Consider the following 15,483-nt stretch of genomic DNA (forward strand, 5'->3'; position numbering starts at 1 on the left):
AACAGCTTTTATTGCATTTGGCAAGGGCTATCTTTAACTGTTTAGAATGGAGTGTGCATCCTTCTGTTTGGGCATATGAAAAGGCCAGGACTGGGGAAGGGAGATTCGTGTTCTGGCTAGGACTACTTGGATCACCAAGCACAGGAGCATCCTCTCTAGCAACTTTAGTTCATAAAGAAATGTTATTACTTGCTACACTAAACTCTGATCTTCTTTCCAATAAATTAATAGGATTTTAGATAATTTCACTAGGAGCAGGTTTGGGCCCTTTGGCATTGCTGTTAGGCTACAGTCTTTTATGTTTTTGCTATATATTATTTCCCTGTTTTTTGTCTCCTACAAAAAATTAACAGTTCTCCTTTAAACGCTGGAATCCTGCTACTCATTACTATGGTTACAGTTCCTGAATCTTGACCCATTTCACTTTCTTTTGACTGTAGAAGTAATAACATTAGCAAATACCACTGTGCTGAGTTCTCATCAAACAGGACACAACATGCTAATGCTGCTGGGCTGTAATGGATATCTGTGCAATACCAGTAATTGCTCTCATTTAGTCTATCTACAGTTACTAGTCTTGTCCTTCATGGTACAATAAATGAGAAAAAAAAAATGTTTATCCAAACTGGTACGAAAATTCTATTTCAAACAACAAGCTCTACAAGTCATGTTAGCAGTAGATTAACATAAAAACATTTCTTTTTCATCACGTACTATTTCTTCATAAAACAGACTGCAAACTCTTAAGTAGTTTTAATAGTATTAACAACAGGCATTTATTATTATTATTAGCAACAACAAAGTTACAGCAAGATATTTATATGAAAATGGCACTCAGTATTCCCACACTAGAGCTGCAATGACTGAGCAGGAAAACAAGCACTTGTCATCACATATTACCGCATATTTCACTTTCATAATTACTTTCACCAGAAGATTTGAGGACACATGTTAGGCGAAATGCACGTAATCACAATGAGCTATGTTAGACCCCCCCTTCTCCACAGGTTCTAATTTCATTTTACAGCTACAGAAAGAGCGGCAGGGTAGTTTGTAGGGTAATAATATGCAGTGCTCTGACTCAAATATTATCAGAAAAAAAGCAGCACATTTTCTTCTTTTAAATGGTAACACTGTGAGGCTCCAGTTTCACCGACCCATGCCCTCCTCTGCTTTTCAGTCCATACTGGGTGCCATGTGGTAGGTATTGCTTGCTGGAAGGGCCAATGGATGTTGTGGAGAATCATCTCCATGCAGAAGTTTCTCATCTGAAAGTGAAGTCTAGCAACTGTGTGGAGCACTGGATGAGTACTTTATGTTGTGAAAAACATTTTATATGATGGCAGAGCACCCTGATGTGTTTTATTCTCTACAGCATTTTGATCATATTATAAAAATAGTAGCTTTGGGGGGGGGGGGGGAGGGGGGAGAGGAGAGTGGTTATGCAAATGCACACAGCAAAGTGCACTAAAGACTTATGTTTTATTTTCAATTAACTTGTAGTCAGTTCTAGATTATTAGTGCAATAGGATGTGCATTTGGTTCTCATAGTGGTGAAGGGATTATGGGCCTGTTTGATAAAATCTGACAAGATCCCAAAGTATGTTGACAGTCCAGGATTTTCCTGTTCCAACAGCTCTTGTGATCAAATTTAACACACTCTCATGGTTTGCACTGCTTTCCCGTTTTAGTAGAAACACATTCATTTCAGTGCCACAGTTGTCATCTTCCTGCCTGTTCACTTCTATGCCCATCAGGGACATTGTCAAGAGAGCCAAGGGGGAGTTCTAGGCACAGGATGGGTGAAAATGGGTGCAAAGCAAAACATGCAAAATGACTGCTACCATCAGCGAGATCTGGAAATGGGTCATTGAGAAGAAGCACAACAGGAAGGTTGGTCTGAAATTGTTTTTGATATGGATGTGAGAAGAGTGTTGCACATCTGTCCCACAGATGGCCAGAGCTGGAAGACCATTTCTAAGTGTGAAGTATGCATTGCTGCTTCTATTTAGGCTATATGGAGGCTTCAGACTGAAGTTTGATTGTAGCACATGTAAGACATAGCAAGCTAGTTTTAATTTAAAACTGCATACCATAGGATACAGCTGCCAAGTCAGTGCTCAGGTTTTTGTGCAAGCATAATACTGCTTGCTCAAAATTATGCTTGCACATTGTGCTTGCACTTGAGTTTGGTTTTTGCTCACAGCAAAACCAATGTTCTGTTAGATTTTCTGCCATCAATACAGGAATTAAGTATATGATTAGAAGATTAGAGTTAGCTCAGTTATGTCTACATGTTCACCAGTCCTATCTAGACATAGCTTTTCCTGTCTGTCAACACATAATTTTGGGTTTTGCTAACCTAAATTTACAAAGAATATCCTCCAAACTATCAGTAAGACATTTATGTTTGTGTTGAATGGACTCCAAGTGAAAAAAGCAAAATATTGTTCTACAGTGGGTTATTTCACGGAATATTTTTCCAATATAGATTCATATTAAAAACAAATAAACACACCATCAAACAAAACAACAACAATAAAATAAACATATTGAAGCTTTTATAGTTTGATACTCTTTCATGTTGCAATTCCAAAGGTAGACATTAGTAACAATGAAATCATGGACTAGGACACGCTACCTATGTAAACAAAATAAATGATTTTCTTTACTGTGACAAAAAATGTCGTTGTCCTCCAGAACAGAACAGAGGGAGCACATTGTGTATGCAGACTTTGGGGAAGGACAGGAGAGAAAACACTCATGATATTTTATTGTATTTCTGACTGAGATTTCATGTAGTCTTACTTCTGAGTTACTTAACTGCATTTTCTATGTAATTTAGTGTGTGATAGCTGCATATGAAACCAGGCACTGACATTAGAAACATTCTGATTGTGCAGATATAATGTGTTCTGAAGCTGTTCTGCTGAAACTTGGGGCTCTCTTTGCCTTAGCAGCATGTGTATCACAGTCATCATGACCAAGAAAAAAACAAAACACTAAATATATTTTGTCATAATTAGTATTTCCCCTTGTGTAGGCCCTCTAAATATATATTGGAAACACTTTTTAAATATGTGAAGAGCTAGGCAGTGAAACAGACTTCAGAGAGTAAATGAAAAATCCCATTTTTTTCTCAAAGAGAGAGGTCCATTTTAGGAACTGTCTGGACAAACTTGTCATGGATAGCTTAGGCACATTTAATTCTTCCTCAAAGCAAGAGATAGACTACTGGTTCTTTGAAGTCCCTTCCAACCCCACATTACTATTATACCTTTATTTATTTTTATTTGTATTAAGGGGATTAAGGTTGCTTTTGCTGAGCATTATACAGATTCTAGAACAAAGATGGAACGTTCTCTAATGAGTTAACAATTTCCCTGCCTAAGGGTCTTAGAGCTCAACTACAGATAGACCTGCAAGGATGATGACAGGTTACAAAAAAGGTCATGGCAAACACAGCACTCCATTTGGCTTTTCATTAGCCTAGCTTCAACATTTTTTTCTTATCTCCTGGAAGGCCAAATCTTATTTACCTACTGAAAGTGATTGCTATTTTAGGAGAGCTACTATGAAAATCATAAGATTAGTGATCATTCTTATCTCCTTTGCAATAGAATTTCATAACTTTGGTAGACTGATGAGCAGCTTTTGTTCCCATCATGAATCTCATGCTTTTCTTTGAGAGCTACCATTGCATCAGTGTAATTGTATAATTGTTAATACAGATTGTAGCAGGGAGAGCCCATTTTTGAACACTACTTTGAATAATTTAAATTCAGATCTGTCCTTTCATTTTGATCTGGCATTGTAGATCTGCCATCAGTCTCTTGCCTACAGGCAACAGCACTGAGCAGGAAATGAAATACAGTCAACATTTTTTTTTCTCCCTGTAAGCTAATGAAGTGTAGAAAATAAAATACTGGATTGCAAGCAAAATCAGAAGAGTTTGTAGTATGTGTAGTATGAAATAAGGATTATAATGCATCAGGTGTTATTACAAAGGGGACATTCACTGGCAGAGGAGGGCAGTGAGATGCACACTCGTTGCACTGGTAGGTATCTAAATGCTATCTAAACGCTGGCTGTGGAATTCATTGACTGTTCTGCAAAGGAAACAGGATCGCTACTGCCCCAGGTCCGTGGGCAAAGATGTTGGGATGTAGCTTTATGCCTGGCAGAAACAGGGTAAAAAATAAATGATGCAATACAACTACAGGGAGTTTCTAGGATCTCTTGAGACAAACTCAAGGTTAAGAGACTAAAAAAGAAAAGCATATGTTTCAGTATAGGTTATGGTGTTTGACGTTTCCTCACAAGATTTGCCCTGCATTGCTTTCATCAGATCAATTTTGCTAAAAGATAGGAAGCCAAGTGCCCTCTACATTGATATGATTTGGACACCTGCTTCTCTCCAGAAATTTTACATATTTTTGTGTAGGACAGAAAAAAAGTGATGAACCCCAGCAACACTCCCACATCCAATTTTCTTGAAAATGAGATAATGTAGATGAGCTCATTTCATCTAAATTATTTTAAAATTTTAAGAAATCTGCTGTTGCAGTGTACCACACACAATAAGAACATTTGAATCTTTCTTTCTGTGCTATATTAGACACTGAATTATTATGATATGATGGGTTAATATGTGTGATGTTGAATGAATTTTGAATTAAAAATGCATTTCCATATGTAGATAGGCAACCTGATGTTTTGACAAAATATGAGTTCAGCTTGGCATCACCAAAATAGCCCCACCAACCTTTTTTCCTTTCATAGTCCCTTGAAATGCAAGAACACCTTATATTTTAGCTGTCATCTTAATGCTAGATATTATTATAAGGGAAAAAGAGCTAATATCAACTGCTTTTAATTTAGGCAGGATTTCTTTTACATGAAGACAGAGAATTTTTCTTCTATAACCATTTTGACTGGAAGTCATAGGGCCCTTGCCAAGAAGTTTCAATTATGCTTTTAAAATATAAATCCTAGGAGTCTTGAAATTACAGGGTGTGGGTAGCGATATGTTAAATGTTTAACAAGTGAGGAGAAATTAGTGCATTTTGGCTTATCCTCAGTGCTGTTAAGAAACAAAAACGTTCTTTTGTTGTAGGTAAAAACAGTTCCTTCCAAAGAAGTCTGTAAAAACTGGAAAGCATTTTCATATAATTCTGTGAAAATGACACAGATAACTGCAGAATGTGGAAAACAAGGCCAGCCACAGAGCCTCACCCAGGACAATGTTCATTAGGAGGACATGGTGTAAAAACACCGTAGGATGTTTTGGCTACTACAGCAATCATGGGATTATCTGGGGTGTGTTTTAGCTCTACCCACCAAGAACATTTCCCATGTGGTATTTGGGTGGGGAAAGTGAAAATCTACCCCATTGTCAGGTATGAAACTATTTCCTTTTTTCAGTTTGAGGCTAAGTGTATGCCTTATTCGTTTGGGTGGAGGACACTAACAGATTCAGTCACTATTGAAGGAGAAGGTATTTCAGTTGGGGCAGGGGGTATTTCTACACACCTTGGAGTTGTTCATATCGGTACTGATTGGGAAGAAGCTATTCCTTCCTTCAGAGTACCAGTTACACTACAGTTACGTGATCAGTAATGCTGTGTTTGTTAATGATCAGTATCAAAATCTGTCCTGTATGAACAAATGTGATCCAGCTTAGCTTCAGTCAGATATCTGTATTTCTGTCACATAAGCTGGAGTACACACGTCAGAATTTATTTTATGTTTTTTTTTTTTTTTTTTTTTTTTTTTTTTCCAGAGATGGGAGAACAAAAGGTATCAGTTCTGGTATTAGATGGGATGATGTAGATTAACAATACCTACTCTGGTATAAAGCCTGTTGGTACAAAGTTAACCCTTCAGCTGTTTTTGAAAAAATTGGAGACAGTTGAATGACATGACTTAGAATCAGCCTTTTGCATCAACAGTCTTTGGCATTTTGAACTGGTATCAGGAGCCCTAAAGCCAACATTTGCTGTCTTGTAATAGCTGTTACCTATGGCCTCAAGTTGTAAAACACACACTGTTCCTAATGTGCCATTATTATGGGTACATAAATCATCGCACTTCAGAATAACTGGGAAATTTACCAAGTAAATATAACAAAAGTTGCATTCAGGTATAGTATTGACACTTGCTGAGATGGCAATATAAAAACTTTCAGGTGTCTCAGTCGTCAGGGCTGGCCAGTGAGTTTATTATGTTTCCTGTCCTTGCACCTCTTAGGTAGAGCTTTAATCCAAAGTGGATAAGAACAAGACCTTAGCTCTTCATTTTCAGTAACCTTTCTTTAAGAAATCGTGTTGAAACTTTCATGTTTCCTTAATTTGTATTAGCAATAATAATCCATTAGTACTTTTCTAACCAAAGCATTAGCCTTTGGAATACTGTAAGAAAGCAAGGGGACTTTACTGTTCCCCTTTGAATTATTTTAGACTGTAATCTGTGGGAGGCAGGGAATAAATTCTTGTTGCACTTCTGAACACTGAGAACAAAATGGTTCACAACTGGGATTCCTAAGCACGAATACAAAATAACAAACCAGCAACAACTATTAATACAGCCATGGCCTAATTAAAATTGGTACACAATAGGCTACAGGCACTGACTTTGGAGGAGCTGATGAATGGTGTCATACAGACAAAAATTACCTTCTTCTGTCAAACACAAATTACTGAGTTCAGTTCAAGGGTAATGTGGGGAAATAGTAGACATATGTGATAAGCAGGAGATGTACATCAGCTAAATTAATTTATTATTATTATTACTTCTCTAACGTCTGTGAATCTAGAAGAACTGATGAATATATAAAGTGTGAACCCAAAAGTTACTTAACCTAAACTTGACACTGTTTTTTTGTTTGTTTGTTTGTGTTTGTTTTGTTTTATGTTGTTGTTATTGTTGTTGTTTTTTCCCTTTAAGATTTCTGTTTCAAAGTGTTGTGTGCTCATTATTTTTAGAAGTATCAGGAATTACCTGGGCATGGTTAGATTTCTCTGCAAGGCTCAGGCCTTCTTGACCTTTCTAAGACTTCACTGGAGTCAACGGGAGCTAGAAGTTCCATGTACCACCCATGAATTGAATGCAAGCTGTGTCAAAGGGCAAAGATCACAATCAGAACCTACAGTGAAAATTTGGCACTAACTTCTTTCCCCTCCCTCTCCCCAAGGTCATCCAGAATTATATTTCGGTGATTCCTGTTTCCTAATCTTCTGTTCACTAGGGCATGTTTTGCTGCCTTGTTCTTAATATTTCACAATTCAACAGGATATAACAGCTATTACAAAATCCAACCAATGAAATTTTAAGGTAATCTGAGATTTCTCTAAGCAGGTAAGATTCCAATCTTGCAATTTGTTTCATATTGATAGGGCTTTGCACAGGATACCACTCACAGGGAACAAAGGTTTAGGGCTGCATTAATGAATATGAAACCTGTAGGATATTATAAACACTTTTTTTTTTTTTTTTTTTTTTTTTTTGGTATGTAGCCCCTATCTTTTGTCCAGTGATACATGTTTCTGGTATATTGTACCATGATCCTGACCTAACAGAGTCATCCAGAAAGTCCATCAAAAGTCATTATTAGATTCTTAGAATATAACACATCAAAAAAAATATATATATATATAATATATATACATGTATATATATATATATATATATATATTTGGACCAACCTAACTAAGCAATGAAGATCTGTCTGTGCTGAAAACTGAGATCATTTTCAAGTACATAGCTAAGCAGGGGTGTTAATTTTTAACTTCCTTCATGAAATGCTTCAGAGTAAGTGAAGTTCAGTAATCCCAAAATAACTGGGAGATAGAGGTTAAAAATTTGGCCCAGTTTCTAGGATATAAGAGAGAAATCTCTAAATCTGAAGTTACTTCCCACTCTCCAAAGATAAAAAGGTCATGACACATCCTTTCATTCTGCTAACATGCTGACCAAAAGACAGAGAAATGACTTAAAATTCAAATCTGAATCCTTACTTTTCTCAAGTCATGCATCCAATTTTGAGGAAGATTTGTTGTCAGAGCATTCAGATTATCTGACAAAAAAAAAAAAGTGTCACTCTTGCTAATGTAAAGAGTAATTTTCTTCTCTGAAATAGCCAGTAGCTTCTCTTTTTCTGTTGACCTATCATACAATATTTTTTAAAAATCAACAGAAGTCATTTACATTTATACTTTTTAGAAAATTTCAGATAAAAGCTTTGGGGATTTATATGTAAGGCTATGACATCAGAGCCAATTGAGGCTTCTTATCTTTATGCCACACTACCTAGTAGAATATAAATCTATAATGGCAGAAGTACCACAGATGCTGTAGTTTACAATATCTAGAAGAAACAACAGAGGCAAAGGAGACATAAAAGGATAATTTTGCTTACACAAAATAGCAGCCTGAAAAATAAAAACAGGAAAACAAACAAGCAGATGGAGAAGGCGAAATCTGCAAGACACAGCTGTGCAAAGTATTTAAATATCCAGATGCAAAGCAGTTTAAGGGTCAGGGACAAGGGAAGGACATAGAATTCTCTTAGCAGCTCTGTAGCATTACCAAATAGCCCACTTTAAATATTCAAACACATTGATGGTTACTCATTTTTCCAACTTTCTGTCAGATTTAACAGGATTCTTAAATTTTGTTAAAAATCCAGACTCCTGAGCACCTTTTAACATGGGTTTGTTACTGTTTACACAAGAGCACAATAATTAATGTGTGAGAAAAAAAAAAACACAAACATTCTCAATTGGTCTGTACTCAATTCCATTTTAGCAAAAGGATTAATAATAAATATATATATATATATTAGAATAGTCAAAGTTGTTTTATGAAGCAATTGCTACCCATAATAATAATAATTTGCGCTTTTACTGCATACTGACTTCATCTAAGGGATTCAAGGGCTTTATGAACGTTAATTAGGCATCTGCAGGCACTATTAGGCACCACCAGTTGCTAGATGATGATTTTGGTCTGTCATTAGCTCAGAAGACTCCACCTGCCTGTTTTGCTTAGTATGCTGTAAGGGGGGGCTGGGAAAAGTGGTGTATCTGCATCATTTGCTTAATATTGAAATGTAGGAAAGGCATCTCTTGCTCTGAAATGTAGCTGCAGAGGAAAGCGTTCACCTAAAATGGGTCCCTGAATGAGATTTTATTACTGCTTCAATTATCTTCCTGAGCTTCAGACTCCCTGCTGAGCTGGCAGATGTCTCCTCACATCATGGCAGTGTCTGAAAGACAGATTCTCATTCCTGACCTCTGTTGTGTTGCAAGTTCTCCAGTCATTCTGGAAGCCTGTTCAAAGCCACAGATCCACTTTATAATCACTCTACAGACAGGTTCAAATACTTTAAATGATTTTTTACTCACCATGTTTCTTTCTCCATCTCCTCCATCACCTTTTCTATCTATTCTACCTATTTCTACCATCACTTGTTCTGCCTTTGTCCTGCTCTGGATAAGACATGATCAGCTTGGCCAGTGTCAGGTGGGAGGTAATAAAACTGGTTTGTCACTCAGCCACCAAGTTATTCATCCTTCCCTTGCAGGGTGAATAACTGCATTTTAAATGAGCCCCAAACTCACTGTATTTTTTTGGTAAAGGATTCTAATCTCCTTACAAGAAACTTCAGAAGCAAGGTAAATAATAAAAAAGAGCCAGGGGCAATGAAAACTGATCTAGTGAGTCACGTGAGAGCTAAAGTCTAGTTTAAGCATGGTACTTAAATAAACATGCTGCAGCAGCCATCGTTCCTCATAGGGGAGACCTGCAAAGAACAAAGAATATTGTTTTCATAAATTGTGATTTAATAATTAAATGAAGAAAGTACATTGAGATGTTGAAAACCATATTTCCTATGACTAAAGGAAAAAAAAAAAAAGGCAGTATGAAAGGATTTTGATAGTGTTATATAATGACAATCTTCTGATTCCTAACTATCTGTCAAGGTGCATTGAAGTCCTACTTCATTGAGATGGTACAGGACTCTTAGATATTAGATCCATTCACATGCTTAAATGCTTACATTAAGCAAGGAACTGTTTTCCAATTTCTTAAGAATTTTTCTGCATGCTGCTTTTACATTTGAATGGATGTTAGAGGTCTGATTCTGGCTTTTTGTCGTGGTTTAACCCGGCTGGCAGCTAAACACCACACAGCCGTTCGCTCACCCTCCCCCCTCCCTCTCTGGGACGGGGGAGAGAAATGGAAAGTGAAGCCCGTGAGTTGAGATAAAGACAGTTTAATAAGACAGGAAAATAATAATAACAATAATAATAATAATAATAATAATAATAATAATAATAATAATAATAATAATAATAATAATAATAATAATAATAATACAATGATGATAATAGTACTACTACTAATAATGTGTACAAACAAGTGATGCACAATGCAATTGCTCACCACCCGCTGACCGATGCCCAGCCTAACCCCGAGCAGTCCGGTCCCCCTCCCCCGGCTAGCCACCCCTATATATTGTTTAGCATGACGTCAGATGGTATGGAATACCGCTTTGGCTAGTTTGGGTCACCTGTCCTGGGTCTGTCCCCTCCCAGCTCTTGCTGCACCCCCAGCCTGCCCATTGGCAGGACAGAGCAAAAGGCTGAGATGTCCTTGGCTTGGTATAAGCACTGCTCTTCAGCAATTAAAACATCGGGGTGTTATCAGCACTCTGCTCATCCTAAGCCAAAACATAGCATTCTACCAGCCACTAGGAAGAAAATTAACTCTGTTCTAACTGAAACCAGGACACTTTTCAGGATTTTTCAGTACATAGAGGCAGGAGGAAGCCCTGAGACTTTGGTCACATCTTCATGCTGTGTTTTATAATTGTAAAGACTGATTTTAAAGCTTTTAAACTTTGCTGGTCTAGAGAAGATTACCTTGAAGATGTACCAATAACAGTGTCTGAGAAACATTGGGACGGTGTCCGTGTTGTTCTGTATCTAGATAATGGCAGTAGCTTCTTGTGGTGGTTTTACTCAGGTGGGTGGCTAAGCTTCACCACAACTGTTCCCTTACTCCCCCTCCTCAAAGAGGAATGGGAAGAAAATACGATGAGAAAGGCTCAAGGGTTGAGATAAGGATGAGGAGATTGCAGAGTACTAATCGTGATGGACAAAACAGACTCAGCATCAGTAAGATTTACATGTATTACTTATTACTAACAAGCTAGAGAAGTGAGAAACAAAGGAAAGAAACCAAAAGCACCTTCCCTCCATCCGCCCTCTTCCACCTCGTCCCCCTGAGCGGCGCAGGGGAATGGGGGAACGGGGGTTATGGTCAGTCTATAGAGCTTCTTCTCCGCCGCTCCTTCTTGGTTACTCTTGTCCCCTGTGCTGTGGGGTCCCACCCACGGGATGCAGTCCTTGATGAACTGATCCGGCGTGGGCTTCCCACAGGCAGCAGCTCTTCCAGAACTGCTCCAGATATGGGTCCGTACCATGGGGTCCACCCCTCAGGAGAAAACTGCTCCAACCTGGGTCCCCCACGGGCAGCAGCTCCTGTCAGGTCACCCGTTCCTGCATGGTCTCCTCTCCACGGGCTACAGGTCCAGCCCGGAATCTGCTCCGGCAGGGGTCTTCCACAGGCGGCAGCCTCTATCGGTGCAGGGCCACCTGCTCCACCGTGGTCTCCTCCACGGGCTGCAGCATGGAACCCTGTTCCACCGTGGTACTCCAGTGGCTGCAGGGGGACATCCTGCTTCACCATGGTCCTCACCACAGGCCACAGGGGACTTCTGCTCTGGCGCCTGGAGCACCTCTCCTCCTCCTTCTTCACTGACCCTGGTGCCTGCAAGGCTGTTTGTCACTCTTCTCACTCTCCCAGCTGCTGTGTGGCGCAGCATTTTGTTTATTTGTTTGTTTGTTTGTTTTCCCTGTTTTAAATATGCTCTGTAAGAGCTCAGCTCAGCTCTGCTCAGCTCTGGTCAGCAGTGGGACCCTTACCAAACATGGGGCAGCTTCTAGATCCTTTTCACAGAATCCACCCCTATGGCCCCATGCTACCAAATCCTTGCCACGTAAACCTACTACACATCTGAGTCTGTGGTGGTCTATAAAGATTGTGTTAAGGCTGTACACCACTTAATGTTATTCCAGAAAGCTAAAAGCTTCCTCATTTAACAGAGTGAAGGCAGCCACTGCCATGACTGTAGAGAAGCATGGTTGGTAGTTGGAAGAAAGAGATACTGTCATTGCACAGCCTACCAAGATCCTCTCACCTTTTAGAGGTCCCAGTATGGATCTTGCAGAATTTCTCACTTGTCTGCACCACAAATTTGCAACTTTCTTAATTGGCTAATTTGCCAGAAACCTGAGATTAGATGCAGCAGCACAAGCCAGATCCCATCCTTAGCCCTGATTGGCTCATCTCCCAGCTCCTCTGCTCCCCAAATGAGGTGCAGACATCCCTGCTCTGCCAATGTAGGCACTTCTCCACTGCGCATGGTGGGATGCAAGCAAGTGCAGTGCAAGAACCCCTGCTCTACATGTAGCTGCAGCATCATTTCCTTGTTATGAAATGAATCATACTTGCATTCTTCAGATTGTTACCAAAAAAAAAAAAAAAAAAGGAAAAGCGTGACTGTGAACTACATTCTTTTTTCCTTGCATTCAAGAACTGAGGACAAAGATAAAGCAGTGCTGAACATGGAACCAATTATTATTTTATCAACTACCCAAAGAAAACATATCTGCCAAGGAAAAATAAAAATAAAATAATAAAATAAAATAAAATAATAAAATAAAATAAAATAAAATAAAATAAAATAAAATAAAATAAAATAAAATAAAATAAAATAAAATAAAATAAAATAAAACAACAAACAACATGCACACTAGAGAAGCTACTTCAAAATCTGCAGACTTTTTTTTTTTTTTAATTCTTAAAATCTTTTGGATCCCACCTCTTTTTCTCCTGTTTCCTGTCATAGCTATAACAAACCTTTTTGGCAAGCTAACAAGATTTCTTTTGTTGCACTGAAAACTTTGTGCATGATTCATTTTTTTTTTCTTAGAAAAAGCTTCAAGCCAAATATTGTTTTCAGAGCCTTTTCTTCCTATGTTCTCTCCCCTCCCCAAATCCTTTTTCCTGAGGGACATCCTTGTTCATGGTAGCCTACTGTAAACAAAGGAAAGATGATATCAAAGTAATTGCTTGAAATATAATTGATGACAGACTTCTACAACACTTAGCAATGTCTTTGCATGTACATAATACTTTTGCACACTTTGGTAATGCTTGGAAACTAATCATCCTTTGGAAGAAAAAGAAAAAGGACAAAAGGGAAAACACACAAATTCATTACTTAAAAGGGCTTGGAAGCTTGTAAGGTACATCCGGTGCTTTTCCAAATATGGTCTGTGTCTGCATCTCACCATTTTTTTTCCAGCAGATTTTGGTATCTTGCCCCTTACAGATTTTTTATTTGAGAGGTTTTATCATCCACCTCTCCATATGCTATCACATATTTCCTGATATACATATATATATATGTTTTTCACAGCATACACAGAAGACTGCTTGGGGGCCTCCTGTTTTTTGATCAATCTGTAATGTTTTGCTTTCATCCATTCCTATTTGGAAGTCTGTTTTCTTGTTCATTCTTTTATTGTTCTTATTCATGCTTTTTAAAAATGGAAATAGGGGTGTAAGAGGAGACAAAAGTGGGTGTTTCATCAACTCCAGGCCCCTCCACCTTCATCTCTCCCTACTCATTTGGGATCCATTTTAGCAAACTACACAAATCTTTCACAAGGGCAAGTCAAGACAATTTCTTGTCACAGCAGAACGAGCTGACATTAAGCTGCATAGTACTCTAGCTGTAGTAGTCTACCTGTAGCTACAGAGGCTGTTTCACAATGATACATTATGACAAATAGAGGTAACATTCCAAAGAATTTTTATTTGAGACTAGAAGTGGTGAAAACAAAGGGAAGGGAAGGGAAGGGAAGGGAAGGGAAGGGAAGGGAAGGGAAGGGAAGGGAAGGGAAGGGAAGGGAAGGGAAGGGAAGGGAAGGGAAGGGAAGGGAAGGGAAGGGAAGGGAAGGGAAGGGAAGGGAAGGGAAGGGAAGGGAAGGGAAGGGAAGGGAAGGGAAGGGAAGGGAAGGGAAGGGAAGGGAAGGGAAGGGAAGGGAAGGATGTTGAAATTTTGCTCAATATATTTTGGATACTTACAAAATGTGGTTTATGTTATTTGCCATTAATACTGTCACCATATCTCTTGTGTAAAGCTTATATGTTTTTTCTCCAAATGTTACTTGAGCTATTTTTCCATCATGCCAAATGCTACTTGAGATATTTTTTCATGCCAGAAGGAAATCTTGTCCAGGTAAGTCTCAGTGGAGATTGTTAGTATCTCTCAATTTATGGATTTATGGTTTATTCATCACAGAGAAAATAAATGATGATTTCTGCTTAAGCATACAAATTCATGGTTAAAATCTATAGCCATATAATATTACCATTGCGTTTCCTCACTTTCCCCCTTCTGTGTGTTCTATTCTTTCATATTCTGTCTTAAACTGAGTCTCATGTTTTGAGACAGTATTTGAATGAGACTAAGTACAATGAGATGTTAACCTTAATCCAAATCTGCTTGTTCTAGCTCACTGCAAATAAATAATAGCACCAACAGTAGTTTAAAGAATGTGGGTGGGATCCTGTCCATGTAACTTAGGGATATAATTATACTTCAATTATAGACCCTTAGGGTAAAATTTCATTTCATGTAAATGTAATTGTTTGCTACACAGATGTCTACATTTGAGCTATTTGTTGAGGTTCTTTTTATATTCATTGGACAAAAAGAGACACGGGGGACAATTCTGCTCTACTTGAGACTGTGATGCATCATTCCCTCCAATGGAACAAGAGGAAATTTGTAATGTTGCACAGATGAGTTCAGGGGTTTCTGCTTCACTAAGCTCATGTTGTTTATATGTGGAAGGTAGGTCTCTAGGAGAAATGAAATATCACTATGTGGCTGGTGCCTCAAATAGAGATTTCAGTAAGGTTATAAATATCAACTTCTGATTTCATGATGGTTATGATATGGATGAAAAGACCCTTGCAGGCACTTTGAGAAATCTTTCTGTGAATAGATGTAAGGGTATCACAAAATTATTTGCTGGACAATCAGAAGTATTTAACAGATACTAGTACTAATTTTAAAGAAATTGTGTTCTCTGATATTTCTGAGAACACATAATCTAACACTTCTAGTTATTCTAAATACAGAACTAATTATTTCATCACTGAAATAATTTTCCTTCAGAAATAGCTGTTTCTTATAGATCACTTTTTTTTTTTCTACCAGGTAGGAGAGACAAAATTTATAATTGGCACAGTCTTTGTAAATTTTGCAGTATCTTGTGAAATGCAGATAAAATATATTAGGCTTACAAGGAATTTCTTTCTTCTGTGTGGAGGTCTGTCTGA

General features: G+C 38.1%; 1 long non-coding RNA gene across 1 annotated transcript; it reads right to left on the reverse strand.

Moving 5' to 3' along the window:
• Window positions 1–775: 775 nt before the first annotated feature.
• LOC137854775 (uncharacterized) lies at window positions 776–9,797 on the reverse strand. The gene is made up of 4 exons (XR_011095387.1): window positions 9,405–9,797; window positions 8,016–8,074; window positions 7,000–7,112; window positions 776–4,177 (listed from the first exon to the last, which is right to left on the reverse strand). It is a non-coding gene; the product is annotated as an uncharacterized lncRNA (long non-coding RNA).
• Window positions 9,798–15,483: the final 5,686 nt, after the last annotated feature.

Source organism: Anas acuta, chromosome 3 (genome assembly GCF_963932015.1).
Source record: "Anas acuta chromosome 3, bAnaAcu1.1, whole genome shotgun sequence".
NCBI lineage: Eukaryota > Metazoa > Chordata > Aves > Anseriformes > Anatidae > Anas > Anas acuta.